A 7,500-nucleotide genomic window follows, 5' to 3' on the forward strand; every position below is an offset into this window, starting at 1 on the left:
TAATTGATAAGGGGAAAACCAAAAAGAATGGGTAGGAACTGAATATTAATGTAAACCTGAACTGCAAAGGAAAACGTTTCTTCTGCTGCATTAAATACCCTTAATATAATGATAATTACATCCGCCAAACTTAATTAAACTTAATTAAATGGGTGCGAATGTATGTCCAACTAAAAAAGGGTTTATCTCTCAGAAATATTCCAAGTAATGAAAATCTACTCTTTTGCGCAAATGGAAACTTCAAAACTTCTTAAATCCAAAATTGAGCATGAAATAATCAACAGAGCTACTAAAAAAATAAAAAGAAATAACTTCTTGTATAAGGATTTCGCTCTAACATGTCTGTTTGAAAAACTGAACCACGGAAGCGCTTACATACACAATGTTAAAACTTGTCACATCTTTCTGTGCTTCAAAAGATTTTCAAAATTGCCAATTTCATTTAAAGAAAACCGTCTTTATATATGCTAATGAAATTCATAAGATAACCGTCTATTCCTTTGTTATCTCATTTTCTTATATATATATATATATATATATATATATATATATATATATATATATATATATATATATATATATATGTAAATCTTATTTTCATTGGCACTGAATTGGTTGATACAAAGAACGACAGAAGAATATAAACGAGGTATAGAATGGAACACAATTCAACTAGAAGATTTATATTATGCAGACGACATTTGTTTGTTCTCATACACGCCTCAAGAGTTACAAAACAAATCTGAAACAGTCAAATAGGCAACATCATAGGTCTCAAAATCAACGAGAAGTAGTACACTCTTTATAAACATATAACAGATGCTGAGTATGTGACTTTAACGACCGAACAATCGCAAATGTTGACGTATTTATCTATCAAAGCACCAAACTAACAATGGTTGGAGATTGCATTCCTAAAATAAATACAAGAATTAGCAAATCCAAGCAATCATTTGGTATCTTACGCATTCCTCCACACCAATAGGGGTGAGGACAGTTTAGTTTCATTACTATGTGTATGAAAACACCTGTTCATTATCATTACCCTTCTTGTTCTTCGAACAGAGCTCATCAAGTCCTACTGCGTCCATTCCACAATGCCTGCACGATATCTTACAAACTTCACTGCCTGGACATTGAAGGCTTCACAAGATTTTGAGAATACTGCTTTGATATAAAATGTGGTGGAGAATTTCCAACAGTTCAAAATAGCAGTGTTCTGGGCAATGACAACTGAAACGATCGTAAAATGTTCGCAAAGCACAGGCTTTTTCGTTTTGAGGTACAATTTTTAGTGATAGCAAGTAAGTTTTTAAAGAAAACCAATATGATGAAAAAATTCAGTAGGTGGTGGAAAGTGGTTTCAGCTATAGAGGTTTTACATAGAATCTAAGTTGTGTGTCGTTTATCACTGTGGATGATTGAGACTTATATTAGAGCGGGTGATTGCTTATATCTCATGTGCAAAATGAACGTGATATAGCTGAACGTGTTAAACTAATCAGAAAGGAGTGAGGATGAAAAATGTCATTGGCCTGGGTGTTTTATCTCAGCAAAAATAAATATGTCAGAACCAAATGCTAGTATAGAAAATATATGACAATTCCTTTCTTCATAGACTTAAGTATCAGATAACGTGTTTCAATATGTAACTGGAATTGAAAACATTCTCTTAAGTGAAAATGTCAAATCAGTCCAACCCAAATTACTGATTTATATCGGAAGAAGGCTGTTGTTGATATATCCCATTTAGAGATTTTTCTTTTACCTCACTCCATGAATAAAAATGTCATTACCATGTGCTACTGTTTCTTATTAAACTGCTTTTGACTTTTTAATATCCCAGCGTTTTCGCCTGAATCAAAATATACGTAAACAATGGAATAAACTTGGGGAAAATGCAATATATCACAACGCATATAAATGAAAGATATACGTGCATACGCGCATACACACACCTACATATATATTTATACACACATGCAAATATATATACGCGTGTGTGTGTGCATATATATATATATATATATATATATATATATATATATATATATATATATATATATACATATATAATGAACATATACGTCCATAATGTACATATGTTTATATACATATACACATATAATGAAGAAGATAGGAGATCGCCAGGCCTTAAGATTTAAGGTTTGTTGTCATTTTTTGCCGGAAAGTTTATGAAACAAAATGGATGATAAAATATAGAAGAGCATATGGGCATCCATTATATGTAGCAGAAAGAGTAGTAAATTAAAATAACCCGTTGTGTATCATACGTAATGAAAATACATTGCGAAAATGGTAATCTAGATGATATCTCGCATGAATATTATGAGTTTAGGAACACATATATACATAGCTACTGGACTAAAAGCCAGTGAGAATACTCGATGTGCATTTGTGCTTCGTTGGCGTATTTCAATGTCATGTAATCACTGCCGACCCCATGCTAAGATGAACTCCACCGCTGTTGCTATATATATAACCAAACAGTGATTGATAGATCACTGATGTTACAATTAGCCGCCCGACTGAACAAAAGTCCGTATATACGCAACACAAATAGAATTAGATTAAATTAGTAATCTTTGTATGATATCTTATGGAAAGACATTGCGAAAATCAAATGTACCTCGATATCCATCCAGTGATAATATCTCTTATGCGCAATGAATTAACTATGAAATGCGGAAGACTATTTTATATGTGAACATATTTCTACTTTTTTTCTTTTGTATTCTATGATGGAGATATCGAAAAAATGATAAAATGCTGATCTTTAGATTCGTTTTTAATTCTTTTTAGTATCATTTTGAGAAACGGAACAATAGCAAACTAATACTCCAAATATCTGGTAATCTGGTTATAACTAATTATTCGGTACAACGCAATCCTCATATACCATGTGAATTCCGCTCTAACGCAATTTTCTTTGCAAATAAGGCGGCGTGCTGCCAGTAGCGTTAGCACGCCGGCCGAAATGCTTAGCGGTATTTCGTCTATCTTTACGTTCTGAGTTCAAATTCAGCCGAGGTCGACTTTGCCTTTCATCTTATCGGGGTCGATAAATTAAGTACCAGTTGCGTACTGAGGTCGATCTAATCGACTGGCCCCCTCCCCCAAAATTTCGGGCCTTGTGCTTGGAGTAGAAAAGAATTTTCCTTGCAAGTATTTGTAATTCAACCACAAGTCAAACAATATTTCGTTTATACCAACACCAGTATTTCAGCCGTACGTTTATTTTTTTGTTTAACATTATTATTATTATTATTATTATTATTATTATTATTATTATTATTATTATTATTATTATTATTAGGAGAGTATTGTAGTTCGCTTGAAGCATTGTGTATTGTTTGTAAAGAATAAAAAGTTTAGAATGGTATAACAATGCACTATAGAACAAAAAATAGACTATATACCTGTTGTAATTTGGTTATCTATAGTCCGATGATATTTCGAAATTAAAATTCCTTCTTCAGATCTTCTTAGCTGGAGTCTCTGTTATAAACAGATTCTGCCAGCTCACCGCCTGAATAATAATAATAATAATAATAATAATAATAATAATAATAATAATAATAATGATAATAAAGGTTCCAAATTTTGGCATAAGGGAGCAAGTTCGAAGAGGGTTCTATTCGATTGCATTGAATATAGTAATCAAAGGGTGCTTATTTTATCGACCCCGTAAAGAGGAAATGCACTGCCGACCATTATTATTAAAATTAAGGTGATACGCGGAGAGAAACGGTAGCAAAAGAAAAAAAGAAAACTTATAGTTGGCTTTTCTTTTCGTCTGGTTCTTTTCGTTATGAGTTCAAATTCCACCGTGGTTGACTTTGATTTTCCTCATCGCGGGGTCGATGATATAGGTTATGAGTTGAATATCTGATTCAATATGATCGACTTCACTCCTTCATCGATACTGTTGACCTTTTACCAAAGTGTGAAATTCTTATTACTATTATTTTTGTCGTTGTTATCCTAATGATGTTGTTGACTTTATTCTTTTTACCATATATATATTAATATTCTTTATTCATTTGTTAATTATTCATTATATAGAAATGTAATTTATCATTTCATTAATTATTAGATATCCTTTTGTCAAATTTAATATAATTGCTAATTGAATCAAAATATAATTGATAATTTGATGACACATACAACTAATTTTTAAAACAAAGAAAGCAAACTTGTTTTTGGTGCATGATACATAAATATAAAGTTGCAAAATATGATAAACGTATATCAAACATTTTAATGAAACACATAAAATACGAAACCGTTGCATAAGAAAGAAAGTATGCTGAAGTACATTTATCACAAACAGAACACCCTTAGCGAAAACAAACTCTACATTTTAACACTAATTATTACATACCTCGAGAACATTGAAACAAGCTTCTTACTTTACAGCCACCGTGTATAAGTTTTTTTATATATATTTTGTTTATGATTTTATAAATTTTATAATTTCCTGTTGGATCCCGCTTATCTGTCCACGACAGCATTTCGTCAATTTCGCTGTAATCATTTTCTCTCCTTCTATGCCCAGGATGGAGCAATACCTTAGACAATCTTAAAGAACGCATTCAATTAATAGTAAAGGATTTAAATCCTGAAATGCTTCAAAATGTGTTTCGAAACGTTAAGGATGGTTTCGAAATTTGCAAGGATACAGACAGAGTACATGTTGAAAATTCTCAATAAAGTTTTGATGCAATATTTATAAATCTATTTGTTTTGGTATCATAAGTAAGTGATAAGCATAAAATTCTGTTTACCTTTTCTTTTCTTTATGTTGCCCGATTTTCATTGAAATAGTTAATTCAGGGACGCCCTGTGAAACACTTCATTAGTATGATGTCATATGGAAAATATAGACCCTTATTCGTTTCTAAGACAACGTCTCACTGAAATTTAACAAGGACCTGGATCACTTTGAAAGATAGAAATTGTCATTAAATTATGTCTGCCATTTATTATAATTGCGATATGTCTACAAAATGTCAACACGGTATAATCTACTAGTCACTGCAGCTGCTTCAGGTAACAGCAAAATGTCCCTCAATTTCTACAATTTAGGGTTCAGAAGAGTGGAACTTTTTGGATAATGTGCAATTCCCGAGAAATATAAATTGTTTTTAGAAAAGGGTGTGATATTTCCAGAGACAACGAACGCCATGTAAGCGGAGTTGTTTTATCGTTCCATTTCTAGTTGTCTTTTATGTGTATATTTACTCTGTAAAACGTAGGCGAATGTCTGTTAAGTGTGAGGATAGTTAAGTTGGGATTACGTCCGTGTGCAGAAGATAAATGTGAAACAAGTGTTCAAAGTATTTGTAGATAGAAATACCTGTAAACAGATCATTAATATTTAAAAACAATGGTCTGAAAGATAATAAATGTTAAGGTATATCTTATTTCATACAATATAGACTCATTCTAGGCACGTTATTTAAGAATTGATCTCAATCATAAAGGAGAAGGAAAAGGAGAAGAAAGAGAGAGAGGGAGAAGGAGAGAACAAAACAAAGAGAAATGAGAGAGACGGAAGAGAATCGTTGCAATTGATCATAGAAATAGAGAGATTAGAACGGATCCCGGAAAAGAAAAAAGAAAACATTTATATTCTTCTTGAGAAAGTTTGAATTGATAAATTGATATCGAGAAAGAGACAAATGGAAGAGAGGAACGAGAAGGTGACGGACTTGATTTCAGTAAAATGAGTAAACAAGAACTGATCTCGATACTAAGAGAGAAATATTAAAAACATAGAGACAGAAATAAGCTGAGAAGGTTATAAAGATTTTCACAAGGAAAACTGAATGTATATTCATAATTTTACAATTGCAATGTAGAGTTAAACGCTATAATTAATTACAAAGAATAATTTCAGTTTCTTGACAAATGAATTGTATTGATTTTTAATGAACGATTAGATATTACGCGTAGTTGTAACTCGCTGAGATGATTGGATCTTTGACAGCCGGGAAGAATTCATATGTCAGATTTCGTACATTATCAATATAAGTTGCCCACATGTGAATAACATTAATAAAACTATATTATACGTACAGGCATATGTGATGCACCAAAAGTGCATTCGATATGCAGACACACTCAGACAAAAGTAGGTGCATGCGTGCATGCACAAATATAGACTAACACGAATACAGATAGACAAACTGAAAGACATACAAACTCATGGAGATTTCGTCTGCATCTATGCAAAAGTTGTATTATTCTGTCCCCAGTATTATTCACAATTTTAAATCTTTGCTGGTCTCATATAATCAATAGTTCTCGGCAAAGATTCATTAAAATACCTTAAACTGACAATTTGACAAACAACATTACAACAGACTGCAGTGGGTCACAAACGGCATCATGCCAGGAATGATTGATATCCTTCAACATGTTAAGAGTAAACACGAACTATGTATGCAACGTCACTTCCGACTTTAATGTCGCCATTGATGTTGTCGTTACTGCTGGTAGTGGTGGTGTTGATGTTGGTGGTATTTATTCCAAAAAGTAATTTCTGACATAGAATGTCAAAGATTAAAGTCCTGCCAATAATCAGTCTCTTTATAACTATCACTTCGTATATATATATATATATATATATATATATATATATATATATATATATATCGCTCTTGATTCGAACACACTTGTATGATACGTTAGTAATTGTCCCTCATAGTCCCCGTTTAACGTAGACCCATTGCGTGGAAAGTTGAAATTTAATATTCAGATGTAATATTTATCACCAGATCAATATGGCTGTTCGACACTACTACTGTTTCAACCGCAGAAAGATCGTCTGACAATAAGAGATGAAAGTACTATCTATACTAAGAAGTAATATTTATCACCTCATCAATATGGTTGTTGGGCGTTACTAGTTACTATCGTTTTAACCGCAGGCAGGATGAAGGTTGCACCGGTAACCAGCTCACAGAGGATCTGCCTGAGGCGAAAACGGTAGTAATGTCGAATAGTCATATTAATGGGACGATAAAATTTCTTTCTAAGTATAGTTACTACTTTCATCTCTTATTGAGATTTTCCAACTAGCTACTTTGCTTATTGCCGGATCAGTGACTGATGGTCGCTTTATTTTCTATGGATTGCGAGCCGTCGGGTGTTCACGAATGAAGTTGGGCACAAGTAGACCGAGACCGCTCGCTCTCGTAATCCCGTCCTCTGCTAGCGGATGTAGGAGTTCGCTCCCCTGCTTGCAATATACAGACGGTGTATGTATATATGTATGTACGTACGTATGCATGTGTACATATATGTATAGGTGTGTGTGTTTGTGCGTGCGTATTTCTCCGTATTTGCTTGCGTGTGGGAGAGGAAACGTATGCATTTGCATCACTGTCGTGTGAGTTGGTATGTTTTAACAGATATCCACAGTACCGTTCATTAACACATTATTTAATCTTAACCTAATATCTACCTTGGATA

The sequence above is a fragment of the Octopus bimaculoides genome, chromosome 23 (genome assembly GCF_046866305.1).
Source record: "Octopus bimaculoides isolate indiv1 chromosome 23, ASM4686630v1, whole genome shotgun sequence".
NCBI classification, from domain to species: domain Eukaryota; kingdom Metazoa; phylum Mollusca; class Cephalopoda; order Octopoda; family Octopodidae; genus Octopus; species Octopus bimaculoides.